This window comes from Pelodiscus sinensis, chromosome 6 (genome assembly GCF_052426305.1).
Source record: "Pelodiscus sinensis isolate ZL-2025 chromosome 6, ASM5242630v1, whole genome shotgun sequence".
NCBI lineage: Eukaryota > Metazoa > Chordata > Testudines > Trionychidae > Pelodiscus > Pelodiscus sinensis.
The window spans coordinates 78,683,924-78,709,689 of record NC_143057.1 but is presented as its reverse complement, the minus strand read 5'-3'; positions in this window follow the sequence as shown (position 1 = coordinate 78,709,689).

Below are 25,766 nucleotides of genomic sequence, written 5' to 3'. Positions count from 1 at the left end.
ATTAGAATCTCCAACAATGGAAGTTTTTTTAAGAGCAGGTTATACAAACATCTCTCATAAATGCTCTAGTTATTACTTAGTCCTATGTTGAGTGCAGAGGACTGTATTTAATCACCTATTGAGGTCCCTTGCAGACCTATACTTCTATGATTCTCTGAAAATCCCATCCTACAGCAATATAGTTAAGGAAATAGATAGTTTCAAATTTCCTTTCTGGCCTGTCAGGTGCAGTAGCACCCAGCTAGTGACTCCAAGTTCGAATATGTTATTCGATGTAGCTTCAGTTAATACAGTGTCATAAGAACGGCCATACTGGATCAGACCAAAGGTCCATCTAGCCCAGTAGCCTGTCTGCCGACAGTGGCCAGCACCAGGTGCCCCAGAGAGGGTGGACCGAAGACAATGACCAAGCGATTTGTCTCCTGCCATCCCTCTCCAGCCTCTGACAAACAGAGGCCAAGGACACCATTTTATCCCCTGGCTAATAGCCTTTTATGGACCTAACCTCCATGAAATTATCTAGCTTCTCTTTAAACTCTATTATAGTCCTAGCCTTCACAGCCTGCTCTGGCAAGGAGTTCCACAGGTTGACTACAAGCTGTGTGAAGAAGAACTTTCTTTTATTAGTTTTAAACCTGCTACCCATTAATTTCATTTGGTGTCCTCTAGTTCTTCTATTTAGGGAACTAATAAATAACTTTTCTTTATGCACCCTCTACACACCACTCATGATTTTATATACCTCTATCATATCCCCCCTCAGTCTCCTCTTTTCTAAAAGTTTTTTACTCTCCCCAAGTATTTTACTGTTCTGTATATACATGATATTCAGATACTTTAAAAAAAGTGGAACGGGGAAGGAAAAGGTAAAACTTTAAGTACTTATTTAAAAAGCCTCTTTGAAGGTACATCTGTGATGCATACTTTTGATGAGGCAGCATCCACCTTTGAGGGTGGTTGTTAAGCACAGGTGAGTAAGTGATCTCTATACCATTATTAAAGTGCTTAGGGACACATCTGGATATGATATGTTGTAGTGGCATTATTATTTTATTGTTGGCAATTGATTTCATTTAATCCCAAACCAGTCACTAAGAAAACAAAAAAACAAAACAATAAAAAAGAGCAGGCCAGAATAAGAACCGAACATTTTAAGATGAGAATTCTGAAAACTGCCTGGAAAACTGATGTGCCCAATCACCATTAAAATTAAATCCTGTTAAAATTTGAATTGTGCATCATAGTCCTGTACATAGCCTTAGCCTTACATATTTACTTTTTTTCAGTATTTGCCTATGGCGGGAGGTTGTCAATTAACTTCATTTAAAGTTTCTGCTTACAGGGTCTAATATGGATTGTAGGCATATATATTCATATGTATATATACTTATATATTTTAAATTAAACTTTCCAGATGAATTACCCCTTTCCCCCAGTTCTCACAACTCTGTAATACATGCTGGAGTTGCGTTTGTTCCTCAAAACTTTTGTGCTGAATCAGAACATAAATTTGAATGTTTTCCCTCTATTTTTATGAGGTTTTACAGCCATAAATGATGTTGTGAAGAATTTATGAAGGTGAAATCTTCACTAACTACAGGGTTATTGCCTTTTCCAGAGGAATAAATCCAAGATAACTAAAAGGAGAGGTATAAAGGTCTCTTCACTGTAGTATTCACAGCTGACAGGAACAGTCCCAGGGTCTTTCTATGTTTCCAGCATTGTAAAATGATATAAAGGTAGGATAAAGATGAACAGAGCTCCTCAAGTAGTCAGGACCAATATGCACATGAGTATAAGCAAACCCTCAAACTAACGTTTTCCTCTTAAAGCAATGTTAAGGGTAAATGTGCATTATTGCATCAATCATTTTATTGGAGACTTTGTCACCAACTGTTAAAAATGACCCAAACTCCCATTAAGTAAAGTATTATCAATATATAACAGTAAAAAAGGTGTGTGTGCGGCGGGGGGATGGGGGATGGAAGTAATGAAATTGTACTTATTGGCTTTGAACAAGTATGAACCAATAACAGTGAAATTAATGTAGCAACATGATTACAATCATAGTGGGATCTGCCTCTATTAAGAGCTTTTCTAAATTATTTTAAAGTATGTATTAATGATATTGTCAATTGAATTAAGTCATTACATGGGCTTTTGGAAGAGTTCTGTCTGATCTGTAAAACAACGCACATTTGCATTATAGTAATCAGAGGTTTTAATGGGTTTAATGTAATTATGACAGTCCTTGGAGATATACATTATCTTTTATTAAAATGGTCTGTAGATTAGAATACATGGTTTCAGCATCAGAGTAGGACAATAGAAGTATTGAAGCAGGCAGGGATGCACTGTGTTGCGTCTGTTCCCACACCCATTGGGCATGTCTTGCTACTCCCAACCTGTGCCTCCAGGTCTACGCTCTGATTTTTGCCCATTCTAGTGGGACTGCAGATGTCAGAGAGGGCAGATGAGAGGGTGAAAAAATAATATGAAGGAATAGGATCTGTGGGGAAATCAGCCTCCAATTTTATAGGTACTGTGTCACCCAGAAAGAGGGCCCTCTAGTTCATGCTGATGTTCCCCATTGGCAATATTTTCCCCTCATGAGTTCTTAACATTTTATTCCATTGTTTGTCCCCCTGAGAGATCTTGAAGGTGAAACCTTTTCCCATTCCAGCCATTGTGGATTAAAACTTGTCCTTTTGAAGTCAAGCATGTCATATATGTTTTATGGCTGATGTGCCTCCCTTTCAAGAGTCTTTCTATCCTCACAGAAATGGAGATGTGATGGAACAGCATTGCAGATGAGTTTTCCAAGGAGGAAACCTCAGCTCCAGAAAGAGAACTGAGGGAGGAGCTTCTGTTTGGAGAAGAGAGATTGGCTGCTCTAAAAGCAAGAGACAGAGGGACTGCTCTGGTTGCTGTTGAAGAGAAGAGCTGTAAGTGGTCTTTGAGAAATCACTTGCACAGAGATCCAGGTAGCAATAGCAGAGTCCAGAAATCTGATGAAGATGTCAACAAATAGGGTGAAGGAAAACTCAAGAAAGTGGTAGAGGGGTTGAAGAAGAAACAGTCCTTATCTGCCTAAAGCAGAGTGCCTGCCTGGAACCCAGAAAAGGGCTTGAGTTTCCCTGCCTCTTTTCCAGATCAAGAGGGAGTGAATGGGTTTTAAAAGTGTAAAATAGACCAAAAAGTTCCAGATAGATCTTGGGATATGGGATTAAATGCCATAAGACTCTGAGTTTCCTATTTAGAGGCTTTTGTTTTGTTTTGTTTATGCTGGAAGTAGTGATCTGGCTGTAGGGCTATGCCATGGAAAGTAACAGATACCTGTGGAATCAGAGTTGTTAAACTGAAAATATTTTAGTATGGCACCTGAACATGTGTAGGCACTCAGGAAGTAACAGGAGTGTTGTAGAAGGGGATTAACGTAGCCAGGTGGATAGGCCATTTGTATCAATGTGATGGCTTGTGGTTAAGAAACAAAACTGGGATATATCTGAGTAATTCCTGTTCTTGGCTCTGACACAGATTTCCTGTGTGATCTTGGTAGGTTACTTCTTCTGTTTTAAAAATTGTGATGATAATACTTTTATTATTTATAAAACATTTTGAGATGCTTGAGTCAATTATGCTATTATAATTCAGTTTTCATATCACATGTTGTTAAAAAAGTATTTAATGCCAATGCTGCCTATATTTTTTGTTCAGAACAGAATTGTAAATAACTCAGCTATTCACATGGATTTGAAAAGTGAACCACAGTTGTGTGACCTTGCAGTGTCCTTTCTGGTGGATTAGCACAAGCAAGCAGAGTCTTTGGACCACATTGGCATAAATTTAATAACAATAGCACATGTCTCTATTACTGTAAGAGGCTACAAAGGCATCTCCCTTGATGCTGTTCACCTTTCCGCTCCCCAAACATGTTCACTTTTCTAAAACTGGAACATACCTGATTTTCCTCTCAAGTTTACTTCCTGAGTCAGAAGAGTAACCATATTACAATATATTTCTTACTGTAGAATTCTGAATGATTTTTGTTTGAAATTTTGCTGCATGTTGGTTAAAAAAAAGTCAAATACATTTTTATAGTATTTTTTTTTAGCTTAAAGTGCAGCATGTGATATATCTGTAGTAGATTGTAAATATATTATTCAACTGAAGGAAATACTTTACATTTAATTATATTGACTTCACTATGAGTTACATATCTAGAACACATGCAGGACTGATCTAGTGGGCTATTAATAGTAAATAGGTGAATGGAATTGTTTTAAATGTGTAATGTTTAAGTGGGGAGTTCTATCATCTGGTGATAGAAACAACCTTTATATTAGAGCTTTGTGAATAACTGATTTCAGTTAACTAGTAATTCTTAAAAATAAAATAAAAAATCATTTGTGCTCGCCGAACATGTGTTGCAAATCAAAAAATAAAATAGAATAAAAATAATTTCAAGTTGTACAAAATATTTCATTTTGACTGCACATGTTTAAAACACTAAGTTTTCTTCAGTTTTAGTTTCAAAACCTTTTACTAAAGTTCCTTTGAATGGAAAAAAATAGAAAAATACTGAGATCACTTAATGAACCATCTTGGTGTCAATGATTATTCATTTGTTGCCAATAAAAGTTTCACCTGGAAATTTCACCCAGGTCTATTTTATGTCTGCCAGTTAAAGATTTTCAAGGTGATTCACAAAACTAATTCAACTGCAAGTAACATGGCATCTGAGAGCATATTTTACCCAAAAGTAGTAATAAGATTATTGCTAACAAGTCTCTATATTGGTTACCTATTTGGCAATTTTATTAGAATACTGTTTGTTCTTGATATCTTCCTTAAAACACTCTTTCTTACAGCTGGTTTAAAGTCTTCAATCTTCTATTTGAAACTAAAATGATAATTTGTACAGGTCTAATTATAGAAGAATGTACACATTATTCCAGTGACAGAATCAATTCTGAACAGAAATATACAACCTATAATTTGAAGGTGACAGGGTATTATTGTACAGAGTTTCTACTGGTATTTCTTTATAATCTATTTTAAATTCCCAAACTGCCATTCAAGTTTATATTATTTGAAATATTTTGACTTAGTGTCAACTGAAAGAAATCACATAGGGTTTGGATGCAACATACTATCTAATGGAATGGAAACTGTGCTTGTGCCACTGTACCTGAAGGCCTAAGTCTTCCAGAAAAGGTCATAAATATGGCTAAAGTTATCTGACACTGAAAATAGATACAGGTGCAAAATTTCAGACAGTTAATTGAACTCATTTATAAGCCATTTCAATATTTTGGTGTCTAGTCTATGGGTACAATCATGTAGCTGAGGTTTTTTAATTAGTGCAATTATGATCCCAATAATGGAAAGACCATTAGAGAACTAACTACAAATTGGAAACAAAATGTATTATTCCCAAGTTCATACATATATGTGAATGTCTTGATGATGAGCTTGTTCAGTGTTTCAGACAATCAACTGGTAGCTGAATTTAATGTTTTCAACAAAGTTTGCTTTGATTCCTGTATCATTCAAAGGGACCGGATTGTTGGCAACAATGCCAGTTGCAATGCTGGGGAATATTACCAAGTCAATATTCAAATCACATGGGTTTGTCATAGAGTTGGTGGATACCATGAATAACCTTATTTCCTTATCCTCCATCACATTTCATGAGAGAGTGGAGTAGCTTCATTGTGTTTTCCATCTGAAATGTGTGTGACCATTATAAAAGATGCATTGCAGAGTATATGAGCAGTGATGAACCTTCTAGGCAAAGCTTATGGCTTCAAAATAAAACTCACAATACCTCCTTTTACTTGGTGATCACAATTTACTGCTCTTCCAGTGCCATAACCCTCCCAACTGCTGAATTTATTTCAAGACTGAGGGTGTGTCTAGACTACCTAGTTTTGTCGACAAAAGTGGACTTTTGTCGACAAAACTATACCAGCGTCTACACTACCACTGAGTTCTGTCGACATAACGTCGACAGAACTCAGCAGTTTTGTCGACACTGGTATACCTCATTTTACGAGGCATATCACCTTCTGTCGACAGAACTCTGTCGACAGAAGATGTTATTGCCTGTAACATTGTGTCCAGACTACGGAGTTCTGTCGACAAAGCAGCTTGCTTTGTCGACAGAACTCAATGTGTCTGGACGCTCTTTGTCGACGGAAGTTTTGTCGACAGTATCTGTCGACAAAACTTCCGTCGACAAAACGCGGTAGTCTAGACGTACCCCCAGTCACAGCATGACTTCCATGCACAAATTGCTTATGAACTTTGGAGAAATAGATTACCTTTGTTGTTCCTTTTAACCCTCTGATTTTATTTCAAAATACAATATCAAATGATGACACAAGTCTAACAGCCACCACCTTTCCTGGATCACAAGAATGTATAAGAGGTATTGGACAGATTCCGCAAGTTTAGAACAGCATCTTCCCATGCCTTTTAATTTTGGGATGTTCCTGACAGAAGCTTCATATCACTGATGTCCACAGATACCCAGCAGGCATAGTTGGTGCAGTGTAGGGCAAACCATAGTGGTAGCATCTTTACATCTGCCACAAGGTGCAGCTCCCAGTTGCTTTCCTGTTTTGCTTTAATAAACTACATTAACTATTTTGATGCAAACATCGAGAATGCAAAGATTTGGGAGGCTTGTGGAATGCTAGCAGTATACCAGTTACTTTTGGGTATATGACATCTACCATGAGGATTTTACATCCACATGGGTTGGCACATTGCAGGGGTTCCAAGTGAACATTTTCACAATGCTATTTTATTTGAGCCTGAGCTGACGCTGTGCAAAAACTGCTTCCTGTACCGGGTGGATCCTGACACTGACAGACTACCATAGTTAGATAAAATGAAAAAACAAAAACAAAAAACATTGTCCCTTTTTTTATAACTATAAAACATGAAATTGAAATACGCTATTTGTTTTAGAAATTACATTGTGTAAGAGGATCATCAATTACAGATATAGACAAAACAACAAGCCAAGAACATATTTAAAATGAATTTGCCATAATGAATCAATACAGGATGAAATCTATGTATAATTATACACATGTTAAAAAGAGAGTCATTAATTTGACTTGTTCAAAAACATTTTGAAGGCTATTTGACATTATTTATAAAAGCATCTGTCACTGTCAAAGTTGTCAATGCATAATACTACATTCCCCCTAAAATAACTCCTGGGGTTAATCCCTTCAAAAAATGTGTTAAACGTTTCCTTGTAAGAGGGATGTTACAGTTTTTAAAGCTAGGAAGAGTTTCCCTCAGGGTGTGTCTACACAGCACCCTTACCTTGAAATAAGCTATGCAAATTGCATAGCTTATTTCATTGTTACTTCAAAATAAAGTGCTATTTTGACAAATCCCTTAATCCTCATGAAATAAGGGTTACAGGGGTGGCAGAATAATACACCTGTTGTTTTGAAATAATGCAGAATAGCTATGTCAGGATACCTCTAGTATCCCGAAATAGTTCCACTGTGGAGACATAGCCCCAGGGTACATCTACACTACAGTGTTAATTAGAAGATATTTATATAAAAATAGTATTTTGCTATTTCGAAATAGCACGTCCAAATTGATTGAATTCTGAATCACATTTAAGCCTGGCTGGAACCAGTTCCGGCAGGGCACCAGGTCAGGATTTACTGTGGGGGGCTGCTGCCTGAGGCTAACTGAGGTCTGTGTTTAAAGGACCTCCCATCCCCAGAGAGCCAGTTTTCAGGTTTCCCTGCTTGCTTTTCTACCTTGATGAGGGACAACAAAGCATTTTTGTCTTGGTGTGCTCTGGTTGCCCTCACTCAGGACATCACAGCACTCTGAGGCATGGAGCCAGAGCTGCCCCTGGCTCTCTGGTGCCTCTCTGGTTTCTGCGAGCCTGGCTGCACTTGCTGCAGGCTGCCATCTGGGAGGGCCATCGTGAGGCTGTCAGTATCCAGGAGGCCCTACAGGGGAGCTTCCACCCTGAGGAGCACTAACAGTCTCCCTGGTCTGCCCCACTGAGGGCTTGTGCCTCATTCCTCCCTCACATACTTCCACATACCCCTCCCTAGCCCCCCTTCCTGATGTCAACTAAAATACTCATATTTTCAAAAATATAAACTCTCTTTATTTAACAAAACTGGAGGGCGGGAATGAAACTCTGGTGAAACTTGGAAAAGGAGGTGGGAGACGGGAGGAGAGAGGGTGGGACACGGGAAGGGGAAAACTGGTAGGAAAGAACTGGAAGGGGGAAGCAGGGGCAACAAGGGGGAGGGGAAACTCAAGGGTGGAGGTCTTGCCAGGCTAACTGTCTCCCAGCACAGTGGGTGCAGGGGCCTCAGCATCCTTGGGCGGGGGAGGGTGGAGGGAGAAGTGGGAGGGGGAGAAGGAGTGGGAGGAGGAGCAGTAGCTGGGGAGGCAGCAGGCGCTGGAGCGGTAGGAGGCAGCATGCTCTGCACCAGGGTCTGCAGGTGCTGGCAGATGGCATGGCCCTGGGCAAGCTGCTGCCGCTGGAGCTGCAGGTGTTCTTGCACCCCTTGCTGGAGGGTACGGTGCAAGGCTTGCAATGCCCCAGGTGCTGCTGCTGGTACCCCTCCACTGCATGGGTGGGCCTGCAGAGACCTCGGGTGCGGGAGCATGTCCCAGGCAGGGTGGTGTGCTTTGAACACACAGCTGGTGCCGCTGTGGAGAAATAAGGGAAGTGGTCAGTTATCCCTGGGGACACAGTCGGTGAAACCCAGCCCCCCTCTGCAAGATGAAGATGACCATTCCCTGCACCATCAGAGCTGATGTGCTTGCACAGAGGCCATGTTCAGAATGTCCTGCTATCCCTGGGAGTGGGAGCTACCTTGAGACCACATCCATGCCCCTGTGATATATATATATATAGTGGGTGTGGGTGTGACCTCTGTGTAGAGTGGCCTTGTGGAGGGAGGGCATCCTGCTGTGTCCCACCTCGGAATCAGGAGAATGTCATGTCTCTTCACACATACGTGTGACTAATAGGGTAAGGCCCCTGTATGGCAGCTAGCTGGGGTCACATGCCCAGGTGTGGTGTAGCACATGCTCACAAATGCACGGGTTGCTGCATAATCCATGGACAGCAAGGCCCACATGCGCAGTCCCTAGTTTCCATCCCCTTCCCCCCACCCCATTAGGGGACAATGATGGCACTCACCTTTTGTTGCCTTCCTGGCCTCAGATGATACCGGCGACAGGCTCGCTAAGGTGGCTCAGGGGACCTGGCTCCTCAGCACCCTCTGTCTGGTCTGCTACGGCTCCTGGTTCTCCTCCTCCTCCTCCTCCTCGATGCCATGGTCAGGGCCCTCTGCTTTAGGGTTGACGATTACCTGGGGGCACGGCCCGTCTCACCCCCCAGAATGTGATCCAGGGCATCAAAATAGGGGCAGGTGTCTGGATCAGCCCCTGGTTGGGAGCTGCCACCCATGGCCCTGGCATATGCCTGCCGCAGCTTCTTGATTTTCATCCACACCTGCTCCTGGGTGTGGATGTGACCCTTGGTGGCCACGCTGGCAGCCATCTGGCTGTAGATGGCTGTGTTCCTCCATCTAGTGTGGAGATCATGTACATTGAATTCCCCCCAAACCTCAATAAGGTCTATGATCTCTGCCATAGACCATGCAGGTGCCTTATGCGGTCCCTGGCAGGCTCCTGGGAGCTGGGGGACAGCTCCTGGGGAGTGGTGGAGGGCTGATTGCCATTGGCTTGCTTGCTCATGTTTTGGGGCCACAGGGTCGGGCAAGAAAGACAGTTTCCTGGGCTGGCAGGCTTGGAGCTGGCAGGCACTGTGGCCAGAGTCTACCCCTTTAAGGGCTCCGGGGAGGTGGGGGAGGGAGAAAAGCGTTCTTGGTTGCAGCCCGAGTGGCCAGCAGGGCACCATGGGAAGGACTAGAAGGTCCCCTATTTCAAAATAAGTGTCTACGCAGCACTTATTTCGAAATTACAATTTTGAAATTGTTGTTATTCCTCGTGGAATAAGGTTTACCAATTTTGAAATAAGTGCTCCACTATTTTGATATAATTTTGAAATAGCGGTTTGGCTGTGTAGATGCTAGTAAAGTTATTTCAAAATAACTTTGATGTGTAGACACACCCTCCAGATTACAGGGAATGTACAAAACTTAAAAGGAATACCTACCTACTGTCTCAAATGGACTGTTCTTGGGGCAGCCAGCCCCTCTGTTACTCACCATGCCAGGGCTACATGTGTAGCATGGAAATGTACCTTGGAACTGGAAGTTACAACTTCTATCTCCAGTGTAATCATACCTAGATCATTCAGTTTTCTGATCCAGATATTAGTTTTTGACAAGTCTCTCACAATTACATCCCTTTCTCTGAACTTTTTTATATACTGGCTGTGTCTAGACTGGCAAGTTTTTCTGAAAAAGCACCTGCTTTTGTGGAAAAACTTGCCAGCTGTCTACACTGCCCGCTTGAATTTCCGCAAGAAAACTGACTATCTCATGTAAGAAATCAATGCTTCTTGCAGAAATACTGTGCTGCTCCCCTTTGGGCAAAAGTCCTTTTGCGCAAAAGCTTTTGCGCAAAAGAGCCAGTATAGACAGCTCAGATTTATTTTGCGAAAAAAGCCCTGATCGCGAAAATGGCGATCGGGGCTTTCTTGCGCAAAACTACGTCTAGATTGGCACGGACGCTTTTCCGCAAAAAGTGCTTTTGCAGAAAAGCATCTGTGCCAATTTAGATGCTCTTTTCTGCAAATGCTTTTAACGGAAAAACTTTTCCGTTAAAAGCATTTATGGAAAATCATGCCAGTCTAGACGTAGCTATTGTGATTTGTTTTTCATATCAAAGACCAATAAATGGAGCACCAGCGTGAGTACCTCAAGGATCTAAAAATCATGAGTCACATTCAAATTTAAAAACAAAGCAAAATCCAAAAAGAAAAGACAGTATTGATTGCCTTCTCATTCCTCTCTTCTCCTTTACTCTTCCTGGGTATGTCTACACTAGAAAGTTAGTTCGAACTAACGGACGTTAGTTCGAACTAACTTTCCTATGCGCTACACTAGCGCTCCGCTAGTTCGAATTTGAATCGAACTAGCGGAGCGCTTAGTTCGAACTAGGTAAACCTCATTTTACGAGGACTAACGCCTAGTTCGAACTAGCTAGTTCGAACTAAGGCTGTGTAGCCCTTTAGTTCGAACTAGTGGGAGGCTAGCCCTCCCCAGGTTTCCCTGGTGGCCACTCTGGCCAACACCAGGGAAACTCTATGCCCCCCGCCCGGCCCCGGACCCCTTAAAGGGGCACGGGCTGGCTACGGTGCCCGTGCCAGGTGCAAGCCTGCCAGCACCCAGCTAGCAGACCCTGCACCTGGCACAGCACAGAGCCACCCACCCGATGCCCCCCAGCCCACCCCCTCTTGCCGGGACCAGGCTGGCGGCTCCCAGGAGCTTGCCCTGGACCGCAAGAGGCGGGCACCTTCCTGGGCTAGTGCGGACATCGTGGACCTCGTCCACGATCTCCGCACTAGGCACAGGAAAGTGGCCGTCTAGGGCAGGAGAGCTGCCAGCCTGGCCACCCAGGACCAGGTGTGCATGAAAATCAAGGGGGTCCACTGAGACCCCCGACACTGAGCCCTGAGCTTACAATGGCCGTACTGGGTCAGACCAAAGGTCCATCTAGCCCAGTAGCCTGTCTGCCAACAGCGGCCAACCCTAGGGACCCTGGAGGGGATGGACCGAAGACAATGACCAAGCCATTTGTCTCGTGCCATCCCTCTCCAGCCTTCCACAAACTTTGGGCAGGGACACCACTCCTACCCTCTGGCTAATAGGACTCCATGGACCCAACCTCCATCACTTTATCTCACTTCCCTTTCAACTCTGTTCTAGTTCTAGCCTTCACAGCCTCCTGCAGCAAGGAGTTCCACAGGTTAACTATTTGCTTTGTCAACAACAACAACTTTCTCTTACTAGTTTCAAGCCTGCTACCCATTCCTTTCCTTTGGTGTCCTCTAGTCCTTCTTTATGGGAACTCAGGAAGAACTTTTCTGAATGCACCCTCTCCACCCAACCCCTGCTTTTAGAGACCTCTATCCTGTCCCCCCTCCGTCTCCTCTTTTCTAAGCTGAACAGTCCCAGTCTCTGTAGCCTCTCTTCATCTGGGACCTGTTCCCAACCCCTGATCATGTTAGTTGCCCTCCCCTCTCCCAGCCTTTCTCTTCCCCTCTCCCACCTCCTTTTCCCAGTCTCCCCCAGTTTTGTTCAATAAAGACAGAGTCAATGTTGGAAGAAACGTTATCTTTATTTTGTACATCAATAAGAAGGGGGGCTAGGGAAGGGCAAGTGGAAGGAGGTGAGGGAGGAATGGGGTACGAGCCCCCGATGGGGAGGACTGGGCTGGCTCTGCAGGCTTCTGGGGGTGGAAGCTCTCCTGCAGCCCCCCAATTGCCCCCTCTCCCCAGATGGCAGCCTGCGGCAAGTGCAGCCGGGCTGATGGCCGAGTGGTGTGATGTGCCCAGTGTGGGCACTCAGGGCACTCCAAGCCAGAACTTCTTTGCAAGCGGGGCACCCCTTAGAACTGTGTGTCCGGGGTGGGGGTCGGGACCCTTTAAGCGCAGCCCTCGGCTAGCCTGAGACAGCATCTCCACGCTCTAAGTCCTCCTTTTATGCCCTGCCGGCACTGCTTCCGGCCATCATTAAGCCCTGTTCAGAGTCCACTCAATGTGGACTTACTAGTTCGAACTAGCAAAACGCTAGTTCGAACTAGTTTTTAGTTCTAGATGCGTTAGTTCGAACTAGCTTAGTTCGAATTAACTAATTCGAACTAAGTTAGTTCGAACTAGCGCTGTAGTGTAGACGTACCCCCAGAAACATTACCATCCCCAATTCTGTGTGTGATAATTTCAAAGCAAAACTCATCCTGGAATACATAGACACAGAAATTCAGTTTCCGCATTCACAGACCTGCAGGAAGCTGTCATTTCCCTACCTCTACAGGAGAGGCAACTCACATTGTCCCTTCATTTTCACCACTGTCTCCTGTCTCCCAAAAGTATCTTGTACATTCTCTTTATGAAGCACATTTTCCTCCTCTCTCTTCAAAGTTTCCTACCCATCACAGTAGCATTTAAATTTCCTAAAAAGCCCCACCTTTAGGACCCTAGGCCAGCATCTGGTGACAGTAACATACGGTGGACCCTGGGACTGGGTTAGGTACCCGAGTGAGGCGACCGAAAGAATCCCAGTAATGGGAAGTCCTCCCAGAGGTGGGGAGACGTGGAGATGGGTCATTGGTTACCTTCTGTCCCGGTGCAGCTCCCACCAGAGGGCCAGAGTAAAACAGGAGTCGACCCATATCACAACCATCCCTCATCGCGAAGGGGGTGGCCCCAAAGGGTCGCCTCCCGACACTTGTCATTTGTAAGAAATGTGTCCTTCTGCTATGTCATTTTTAATCATATAATTTAGACAATTATATTACACCTAAAGTAGAATTGAAATTATATATACATTAATTTCTATTTTGTGTCTGTGAGTTTGTAATTGTGTGCTTCTAGACAGGATAGCTTACCCAGTTTGGTTTTCCAGCTTTAGAAATCAGGGTCTCTAGCACAAGTTAGTGTCCAGGCAGCCTCATTAGTACCATAGATTTCCTGATTATCTGTACCAAATGATTGGCCAGAGGAGCCAGCAGGACAGAACTTAAATTACTATCACCACCACCTTCTCAAAGCTCATGTCCAAAATAATGGCAATAGTAGGTCAGACCTATAGTCCATCTAACTCAGTCTTCTGACAGTGACAAAAGCAATTATCAAGTGGTCCACCCCCAGTCATCTAGACCTAATATTTTGCATTAGTAGGTTTAGGAACAGGGATAATGGAGTTGCATCCCTGACTAGTTCAGCTAATAGCCTTTAATGGATCTTTTGTCCATGAACTAATAAATTAATTTTTGAACACAGTTAGGCTATGTCTAGACTGCACTCTTAAATCAGAAAAAGATACACTATGCAAATTGAGTCTTTTTTTTAATTTAATTTTGAAAGAGACTTTTTCAAAATTTGGCGCATCGAGACAGTGCCAAATTTTGGAAAAAAAGTGCTCTTTTGAGCCGTCCCTTATTCCTCATAGAACGAGGTTTATAGGGATGGCGAAAGAGCATGTCCGGTTTGTTGACATTTTTTTTGAAAAAGCTTACACATTTCTTGGATGTGGCATTGCTTTTTCAGGATACTTCTGGTATCCTAAAAAAGCAATGCAGTCTAGATGTAGCCTTATAGTTTTGTTTTTCACAACATTCCCTGACAGTCAGTTCTACAGGTTAACTGTGAGATGTGTGAAGAAATACTTCCTTGTGTTTGTTTTAAACCTGCTGCCTATTAATTTCATCAAGTGACCCCTAGTTCTTTTGTTATGTGAAGGGGTTAATAATAGTTCCTTCATATTTTAGTTCCTTCAGAGCCTTCACCTTCCTAGTGATTTACTATGATTTGATTAAATTATTTGTTCCAAATACTCTTCTATTGACACTTCAATCTGGAAGAGTTTCTCTGATTTGTCAACTTAAAATAATTCTTCAGGTATCAAAATCTCTCTTGTGTCCTATGCAATAACTTGATGCAAGGATTTCAGTTAGCTTTCCTACGTAGTCCTTGTATTCCACAAGTTGTCCTTTAGCACTTTTATCATCACTGATTGTTTGGCAGGCTTCCTGCTTCTGATATATTTATAGGTTGATTTGCTTTAGGTTTTGTTTCTTTTTTACTAGTTGCTCTTCAAATATGGCCTGCCTAATTATATACAATTGACTTGCCAGAGTTCATATTTCTTTCTATGTTCCTCGCTAGGATTTGATTTTCAATTTTAAAAGGATACCTTTTTACTTCTAACTGTCCCTTTTATTTTTTTTCAGCCATGGTGGTGGCAGTTTCTGGTCCTTTTACTTTTTATTTGGTTTATATATTTAATTTGAATTTCAATAAACTTTCAGGCACTTTAAGCTTGTAACTGTTCCTTTTAATTTTCATTTGACTTGTTTCCTCTTTTCTGTATAGTCCCCCTTTTTGAAAGTAAAATGCTATTGTGGTGGGCTTCTTTAGTATTCCTCTCCTCCCCAGAAGGATGTTAAAATTAATTACATTTTGGTTGCTATTACCAAGCAGTTCAGCTATAATCACCTCCAGGTCAAGAAACTTGTGTGCCACTTAGGATTAAATCAAGAATTTCCTCTTCTCTGGTGGATTCACAACTAGCTGCTCCAAGAAGCAGTCATTAATGATGTCTAGAAATTTTATGTCTGCATTCCTTCTTGAGGTGATATGTGCCCAGTGAATATGGGGAAATTTGAAATCCCTCATTAGTACCGAGTTTTCTATTTTTGCAGGCTGTTTAATATCCCTCAAGCATTCCACAATCACCATCAACATTCTGTTCAGGTGGTTGGTAGCACATTCCTACTGCTATAGTCATATTATTTCAGAACATAATTTTTATCCATACAGCTTCTACAGTACAGTTTGATGCATTTAAGATTATATTTGACTCTATTTCTTGTGTTTGGGGACATTCATTCACCAGCTTGACATAATCTGACACTTTTATATATTGTCTACATTGGCATTATTCTGTCCCATTCACTATCATTGCTCTACCAAGTTTCTGTGGCATATCAATATCCTCATTTAATACCAGGGACTCAGGTTCACCCATCTTAGTTGTTAAACTTTTTTCATTTGTATACAAGCACAAATTTGACAGTATTTAGTTGTCTGCCTTCATGTGGCCTTTGGGAACAGCTGACACGGTAGTTACAAAATTAGCTAGTCTCAGGGGCTGGATATCACAATGCAATGCTTCAAAGGGATTTGAGGACTGGGGTGTACCTAATACTACACTGCAAAGCAAAGAAAGGGGTTCCATATCCCAGAAGAGAGTGCTTGACTGGATGCAGAAGCTGGTGGTTAGAGGGTTGAAACATAGCCAAACATAAGTAAGACTCCCTTATGCTGGAGGCACAGTATAGCAAGGACACACACAAAGTGACTCACTTTAGGTATTCTATAATTGGACCTGACTGAAATGACATAAGTATCCCTCAGTCATATCTTAATTGTGTTTGGTAGCCTAGAATTGTCTTGGGGGTAAAAGTCAACTGAGTTTGAATGGATTGGCTTTAGTTGTGTTAGTTCCCACAGTGACACATTTCAGTGTTTTGCACAAAGGAAAACAATTCAAAAACAAGAGCTATTTCACAGTTCACTATCCCTGCAAAAAGCTCCAGTCATCTATTTGACCTCCACTGTTCAGGCATTGGAAATCAACGAGTTAAGTGGAAGGTCCCCTTGCAAGTTGCTCTCTATGCAACCAATATCAGTAAGTAGGTGACAGAGAGAAGCTTAGAATTCAGATATTCCCATCTTTCACACAATGTTCAGTCCTCAAGGGCAAACACTTTAGTCTGTATGTGCACATGCAAGTACTAAAAGCTTTCCATTGAAACTTTCTGAAAATCAGATTGTAACTTTTATTGGTTTTAAAAAGGAAAAGTGAACAAAACAAATCCAGACCCTCCCCCAAAACCCCCACAACAATCTATGGGGAAACCTTGGTTTAAAGTGAATGTATCTTGCCATGTATTGATTTTGATGCGTTTCAGCAAGCATATTCTGTTACTAATGAGGCTGTTAATCATATTCTGAAAGGATCAAGGATAATGAGCCTGCCTATGTATTAAAAGGGGTATTAGCTATTTTTTTAGAACCATTGCAGTATGCTGATGAAAAAGCACATACAAAAGAGTAGAATCACACATCAGAGTTGTTCACTAGAAGCTCAAAGTTTGGTGAACATGCTCTCCTATACCTATTTGAAAATGTTGGGGGAAGCTACCACTGTTTCAAAGAACATTACATATATTAGGGTATGTCTACACTACCCCGCTAGTTCGAACTAGCGGGGTAATGTATGCATACCGAACTTGCTAATGAAGCCCGGGATTTGAATTTCCCAGGCTTCATTAGCATAAAGCTGGCTCCGCCATTTTTAAAAGCCGGCTAGTGCGAACCCCGTGCCGCGCGGCTACACACGGCACGGGCTAGATAGATCGGAATGGCTACGTAGTTCGAACTATCTGTACACCTCGTTCCACGAGGCGTACAGATAGTTCGGAATAACTACGTAGTTCGAACTATCTAGTCATGAACGAGGTGGAACGAGGTGTACAGATAGATCGGAATGGCTACGTAGTTCGAACTATCTAGCCCGTGCCGCGTGTAGCCGCGCGGCACGGGATTCGCACTAGCCGGCTTTTAAAAATGGTGGAGCCAGCTTTATGCTAATGAAGCCCGGGAAATTCAAATCCCGGGCTTCATTAGCAAGTTCGGTATGCATACATTACCCCGCTAGTTCGAAGTAGCAGGGTAGTGTAGACATACCCTTAGAGATTGAATAGAATTATTTTGGTCATCAACCCCATCCACCTCTCAGTATATGGTTGAGAATTATGCACAGTTTAGCTTTCAATAATATTATTAATGTTTTTTCATAAATTTTATTGGCAAAGAGGAAACAATAAGAAAGAAGAAAAACCTGGGGCTGCTGAAGCACTCTTGGTACCCCTAGTCCCATGCCTATGTAGTGATTATAGGAGGGACCACAAATAGGCCCACAGTTGCAGTTTATCTCCTGTCCAGCTTCCTCATTCTAGCCAATCCACTTTGACCAATCCAATGGTTGTTGACGAGGAGGTCCTGGGACTTTGTGGAGCCATAGATTAACAGGTACAGGGAAAAGTGCAGCCCATACCTTAGTAAAAGATTCTGAAGGAGCCACAGACGGTCCAAGACCTGATAGAGACTACTTCACTATATACCAGGGTTTCTCTCTCTAACTGCAAAAGGGAGAGGTATCACAGGTCTTCATGAACTGGTCAAGTACACTCTCATGCCCTTGGCTTCATGGACTCAATGACTTCTCAAGGTCCCTTCTGGTTCTTGTATTCAACTAATGAGAAAGACATACAGGTTGGCCCACTAGAGTTCCTCGCCCTCCTCAGGTGGCAACAGATTCCACCACTTAGAGTCAAGGCAGAACAAAATCAAGGAAGTGAGTTTTCTGTATGTGGTTCAGTGGTGGACCACCTGGATATCATTCAGACAATTTACATGATGTGTTGGGGGTGGCCAAGAAGGCTGGCATGACAGGGGCTCTTTGCTGAATTCTAGAGGACCAGAGCAGATGGCAATGCTGCCCTCATCTCCATGAGCACACAAGAGACCCATAGGATGAATAACCCATTGCTGCGGCCAAGCTTTGGGAGTCTACAAATATGACCAGAGGAATATGATTTAAGTACCACTTTTCAAAGAGAATTGGGCACCTAATTCTGGGCTAGAGAGAAGCACATGCTTGTTTGGGATTCCCAGCCATAAATCCTTTCCTAAGATAGGTGCCTTAGCCAGGTCTCTCTTTTCTTGCATAAAATAGTATGGTCCCCTGATAGCCCAATGGTTAGGCCATTCCCCTGTGATATAGGAGACCTCCCATTTCAAGACCCTCCTTTGCCTGATTTGGAACAGCAGTTTGAACTCATGCCTGAACCAGAGGAGTTCCCTAACTACATGGTCTTTGAGTGTAAGTGGGACAGCATCACGATCTCCTTCCTCATCTGTGTTTTGTGCAAGATAAGAGCTGGTTTAGATTCCACAGGTAAAATTGATAGGGGAATACCTAGTTTTTAAATCCTTCTGGGATGTAGGGGTCAGATAATGCCAAACAGTTCAGCATTGTTAGGACTTAGAAAGTTTCTGTGTATGTCTGCCAGTACTTTACTGAACTTTATTTTTTACATATTTACCAATGACTTAGGCAGCTTTGCCTCATGCCTATGGGACTTTAGTGTTGGAAATTTAACTGGCCTCAGGCAACTGAGCAGAGGTTTGTGAATGCCAATGTCACTGTATTTAAGTATAGCAGTTTTACCTAAAGAAAGTCATCTTAGCATCATCCAGTCGTCATTTGTTCTGACATGTCACAGTTCTATTTTAGTGCCTTTCTCTCTTGTCTCTATTTATGGAAATGATTTTCTCACTTTCTTAAATATGGATTTGATGGTTTCGTAATCCCATGCTTTATGAAATTGACTTATGGACACCAATATGCATAATTCAAAGATGCTTTGGACAAAATACCTCATGTAATCTATCAGTTTTAATGTCTCACTCGCTGGATCTTATCTTATTTTGGTGTATGTATCATTCTTGTATGTAAAGTTAAAGATACGGAGTATGGAATGGTTTATGATTTTAAATGGGCAAACAGAAGCCATAAAGGGAGTTTCCCTTAATTTCTGGGGCTATGTCTAGACTGCAGCACTTTTCTGGGATACCAAAGGTATCCAAAAAAAGCAATGCCACATCCAAGGTACACATCTGCTTTTCCAAAAAATTTTTTGGAAAAGCGGACGTGCTCTTTTGCCATTCTTGTAAACCTCATTCTACGAGGCATAAAGGATGTGTCAAAGAGGAGGTTTTTCCAAAATTTGGTGCCACGTAGGTGCGTCAAATTTCGGAAAAGCCTCTTTCAAAAGAGGTTCGCAATTTGCAGTTCACAATTTGTGTATCTTTTTTTGACTTTTCTTTGTAGTCTAGATGTAGCCTGGGTGATCACTTGTAAACAGCCCCTTTTGTCCTTTAAGTCTTAACAATGATTGGTCTTAGGAAGTCATTAAGGGGGGACATGATAGCGGTTTTCAAATATCTAAAAGGGTGTCACAAGGAGGAAGGCGAAAATTTGTTCCTCTTGGTTTCTGAGGACAGGACAATGAGTAATGGGCTTAAAGTGCATCGGGGAGGTTTAGATTGGACATTAGGAAAAAATTCCTAACTGTCAGGGTGGTCAAATATTGGAATAAATTGCCAAGGGAGGTGGTGGAATCTCCCTTTCTGGAGATATTTAAGAACAGGTTAGATAGACATCTGTCAGGGATAGTGTAGACGGAGCTTGATCCTGCCTTGAGGGCGGGGGGCTGGACTCGATGACCTCTCGAGGTCCCTTCCAGTCCTATTATTTTATGATTCTATGATTCTATGTGACTTCCCTAACTGGTAGGGTCTGACCAGTTAATTTTCCATGGAAGGGGAGAATGTAAAACAGAGAATTCCCAACTGAAAGGGAGGCTATTTAAGATGCAAAGTTTTTCAGTTATTCGTCTTTTGGTGGCATGGCACTCATAAGAGACTAAACCAAAGACCCCAGTGACATGTTATTGGATTTTAAAGTGAGCAGAGAGATCACTGTTGCACCCGTGGGTGGTGTTTACTCCAAATTCTATACGAAGTTGGCCATATGAGGTATCAAATGAAAGCTTATGCTCCACTGATTCTATGTATGCTACGTATGTATGTGTATGATGCTTGTATGTGAAGTTATGGACATGGGCTCTGTACTTGTACTGTAAATGTTCTCTGTCTGGGAGGGAGCAATGGGTTTGGACTGCCTATTGTAAAGAAGGATTGTTTAGTGAATAGCTGGGCTAACTAGCACTGCTTCATGGACAGTGGCTCTCAGGAGTGGCCAATACACATCTGAGGAATGCATCTGAAAGACTGAAGACTGGCCAGTGCCTCATGACTACTGGCATGTGAAACACAGTTAGGTCACTTGATCATGTGACCAGCTTCAGTTTGGGAGACACCAGGAATATAAAAATCTCATGAGACTGTCTCCATCTTGTCTTCAATCTTGCTACTGATTCCAGATGCATCCTTGCTAGGGACAGAGCCAGGAAGGATTGCTGACCCATCCTAATACAGGATGTACACCAGAGACTTCTAAGCTAGCAGGATGTAACATCTCTGCTAAGACCCTGCATCAAGAAGTTGGTGATTGATGTATGTAAGGGTATGTCTACACTACAGCGCTAATTCGAACTAAGCTAATTCGAACCAACGCAGCTAGACCTAAAAACTAGTTTGAATTAGCATTTTGCTAATTCGAACTAGCATGTCCACACTGATTGGACGCAGGGGCACATTTAAGGGTATCTGAAACCGGTTCTGGCAGAGCATCAGGTCAGTAGTTGCTTTGTGTGGCTGCTGTCTAAGGCTATCTGAGGCTCGTGCTTAAAGGGACCCCCCCTGGAAAGCCAGTTCTCAGCTTTTCCTGCTTGCTTGCAAACCTCACCGAGGGACAGCAAAGCGTTGATCTCTGTGCCCGTCTGTGTTGGTGATTCCCTTCGGGGGGGGGGGCCACCGCAGGTGGCAACATGGAGCCAGAGCTTGCCCTGCACCTTCTGGTGCACTTTCTGGATTTGCTGCTGCAAGCCTGCCAGCAATGGCTGGAGGCTGCCTGGCACCACCTGGTGCACGTCAGCCCCCTGCCTCTTTGCCTGGCCGCCCTGGGGGCCGTGGAGGAGCTGCTGCGGTGCCCGGATGCCAGCGTGCCACGCCGCATCTGGCGTCTAGACACCAGCAGCAACTGGTGAGACCACATCGACCTGGAGCGCTGGGAAGACCGACAGTGGACCCAGAATTTCAGGATGAGGAGGGACACCTTCCTGGAGCTCTGCGAGTGGCTCGCCCCTGCCCTGCGCAGAAGGGACACTCGCATGAGGCCCGCCATCCCCCTCCAGAAGCATGTGGCCATTGCCCTCTGGAAGCTCTCCACGCCGGACAGCTATCAATCCGTCGGGAACCAGTTCGGCGTGGGGAGATCCACCGTCAGAGTGGTGCTCATGCAGGTACGGCACTCGCCGGCCACTGGACCGGGAGGAGAGGGGGGCTGCAAGGAGGGGATGGGCCGCCCCAGGGAAAAAGGGGGGGAGAGGGAGGAGGCAAAAGTGCCCCGCACTGGTCTCTCCCGGCCCTACTACATGCCGCCCGGGGGGGTTGCTTCCGGGAGTGGGGCACAGGGCACTGCCAGAGCACAAACACTCCCAGCCATTCGGGCGCCCCACTGATTCGCACTTTGCTGTGTCTCTCCGCAGGTGGTCAGGGCCATCAACCGGGTGCTGCTGCTCAGGGTGGTCCGCCTCGCCGACCTGGACACCGTCATCCGGGGCTTCGGCGCCCTGGGCTTCCCCAAATGCGAGGGGGCCATCGACAGGATGCACATCCCCATCTGTGCCCTGGAACACCAGGCCTCCCGGTACGTCAACCGCAAGGGGTACTTCTCCGTGATCCTGCAGGCCGTGTGTGACCACCGGGGACAGTTCACGGACATTAATGTGGGCTGGTCCGGCAAGGCACATGACGCACGGGTGTACCGCAACTCCTCCGTGTGCCAGAGGCTGCAGGCCGGGACCTTCTTCCCCAACCGCCACATCAGGGTCGGGGACGTGGACATGCCCGTCTGCCTGGTGGGGGATGCCGCCTACCCCCTACAGCTGTGGCTGATGAAGCCCTACATGGGGCACCTCAATCCCTCCCACCAGGCCTTCAATGCCAGGCTGATCAGGGCCCGCATCGTGGTGGAGGGTGCCTTCGGGTGACTGAAAGCCCGCTTTTGATGCCTCCTCACCCTTCTGGACCTCGCCGAGCACAATATACCTCCTGTAGTGGCAGCATGTTCTGTGCTGCACAATTTGTGTGAGAGAAAGGGGGTGGCTTTCCTGCCAGCCTGGATGGCTGAGGCTGACCGCATGGCTGGCCACTACTCTCAGCCCCATACCACCGCTGTCCGGGAAGCCCACAGGGGGTCCATCCAGATCCGGGAAGCCCTGCGGGAGAGCTTCCTGGTGGAGGAGGAGGAGAACTGAACTCTCCCTGCATGCCCCACTGGGGCCTTCTTCCACCCTCCCCCCCCTTCCCGTTTCCCCTTCCTAACCACCCTTCCTAATGTCAAATAAAGACACCTGTTTTGGCAAACAACCTCTCATTTTATTTAACGTAAGTGGGGTGGGAGGACGTAGGGTGAGGGTGGGAAAGGGGAGGGAGAAACCTAGGACGAGGGAGCTGGAAGGGGAGGGAAGGGAATGGAAAGCTCAGGGGTGGGGGTCCGGCTGCCTCTCCCATCTTGCAGCACTGCAGGTGCGGGGGTCTCGGGGCGGAATAGGTGTGGAGGTTGGGGCAGGAGGGACGGAGGCTGCGGAGGGAGCAGGAGCAGGAGGAAGCAGGAACCGGTTGAGGAGGCTCTGGAGGTGGCCTCTGAGGGCATGGCCCTGCTCCTCCAGCGCCTCCAAGCTCGACTGGTGCAGCCGAAGGTCCTCCTGGACCCAGTGGTCCTGGGTGTGTAGCTGGTGATCCAGGAAGCGGAGGTACCGCCGCTGGTGGTACTCCTGGTTCCTGGCTCTCCTGCTGGCCTGGGCGTGGGCGGCTGCTGCAGGCGGGGTGGTGCACCCTGCAGGCTCAGGTGCTGCGGCTGTGGTGAAACAAGAGCAGTGGTCAATTCCCCCTGGGGCCCAGGTGGGTGAAACCCAGCCCCCCTCTGCAAGGCCAGGGCCCCTGCATGACACCCAGCTGCTGCTCCGTGGTGGGCAAGGCCCAGGCGCACGGTCCCTGGGCTCCCTCTCCCCCCAGTCCCCCCGTACACATAAGGGGAGCATGATGGTACTCACATGTGGAGGCCTCCCTGGCCTCGGACGACACAGGCGAGCGGCTCAATGGGGTGCCTCGGGGGTCCTGGGTTCTGGGCAGACTGCCACCAGGCTCCTGGCTCTCGGTGTCCTCCTCCTCCTCCTCCTCCTCCGTGTCAGGGAGTGGTCCCTCTGCCCCGGGGTCAATCACCACCCGGGGGGCAGGGACGGCATGAGCCCCCAGGAAGCAGGCCAGAGCCAGAAAGTGGGGGCAGGCCTCTGGGTCGGCCCCTGGCAGGCAGGCCCAGGAGTAGGACTGCCCCAGGTCCTTAATCTTGCAGCGGACCTGCTCCCTGCTGCGGTGGTGGCCTCTGGCGGCCAGGCTGGCAGCTATGTGGCTGTAGATGGCCGCATTCCTGTGGCTAGTGCAGAGATCGTGGACATTGGAGGCTTCCCCCCAAACCTGGATGAGGTCCACGATCTCCGCACTAGACCACGCGGGCGCCCGCCTCTTGCATCCCCGGGAAGGCTCCTGGGAGCCGCCAGGCTGGTTCCGAGAAGAGGGGGAAGGCTGGGGGGCATCAGGTGGCTGGCTCATGGGGTGCCAGGTGCAGGGTCTGCTGGCAGGGTGCTGGCAGCCTTGCAATTGGCACTAACACTGTAGCCAGCCCGTGGCCCTTTAAGGGCTCCAGGGCCGGGAGGGGGGCAGTAGAGTTTGCCTGGTGTTGCCCAGAGTGGCCAGCAGGGCAAGCTGGGAAGGGCTAGCCTCCCACTAGTGCGAACTAAAGGACTACCCAGCCCTTAGTTCGAACTAGTAAGTTCGAACTAGGCGTTAGTCCTCGTGAAATGACATCACAGTGCACTTAATTTAAAGCTTGTTTTTTATCTGCATTCCTTTGTTTCTGGTTTTTTTATTATTGCTGGGTGAGTCAGTAATATTACAGTCCCAGTGTACTGAGCCCAGAGGGCATTCCTGCATAATCAAAGTATATAGCTAAGTCTGCAGAAAGAACAATAGTTTTCCACATATTAACCTCCAGTTCAGTAAGCTAAAGTTTACGTCTGCAAATGAGTGGATATATCAACTCAGACAGGCTTTAGCACATCAATGGGGTATATTTTTCAGATATTTTAATTAAATATTGTAGTGCCTCTTTTGACCACAAAAGCATTAAACAAAAAAGTACAGTTACAGCCTCCTGCTTTTCTGTCTAGATGAATGTTGCTTGGACTTCTGGCAAGCAATTTTTTTTGTATTATTCATCTATTATTCATTTATATTACCAAAGACCTGCTATAATTCTAAGAATAGAATTAAAGGAAATGAGGTCTGTTTTATTTTCTTATCAAAATATATGATCCTTCAATAAGACCCAGAGATCTTTGACTACTAAACTCGTCTATTCATTGACCTTTATCCTTTTGAGACATAACTAAAAATTGTAATGGTTACTGATTTGTTATTTTGAAATTCTTAAAATCAAATTGGTAAGAAACTTTAAAGGAAAATATTGAAAAGTGCTAAACTGAAATCTGGTCAATTAAAAAGAGAGTTCAATATAGTTTCATGTAGTATGAGTCTCCCAGTTCTGCCAGCTAACTTTTGTGTTTTTTACATTTTAAATTTTCCTAATTTTTGGAATGTTTTTTCACTTTCTTGGAGAGTGAAAGTTAGCCATAGGTCTAACTACACAAAAATTATACTTAATGTACATATTGTCACACCAAATATAAACAGTAAATAAACTAAAAAAAAAAAAAAAGATTGTCCAATCTTTTTCTATTATAGTACCCGTAGGTGCTACCGAATAATAGATATGTTTAAAAAAGGAAATTTTAGAGTTGATGATGACCCTTTAAACCTTCTCTATTGTCTTTCTTCAAATATTTTATTTATAAAACCAACGTGAGATTGTGAAATTCACATGGTTCCTTATGCCAAAATAGTGGATACAACTTAGAAAATTTGGGCATTAATCTTTGTGTAATTTCTTCTTTCTTGTCTTTATTATTTGAATAAGCAGACCCCTGCTTCAAATGTACTCTAACCTTTCTTTCCAACTTTCATACATAAAATACTATAGAAATTCTCTTGACAGGCTTTAAAGTAGTGCTATTTTCTTCAGCTTCTGCAGACCCCTGAGTTACACCTGACCTCTCCCTCTCTCTTCGTTCTCTATGACCTATTTCTATGGGCAGCTCTGCCTGGTGTTTGCATTGCTGATGCTCTTTAA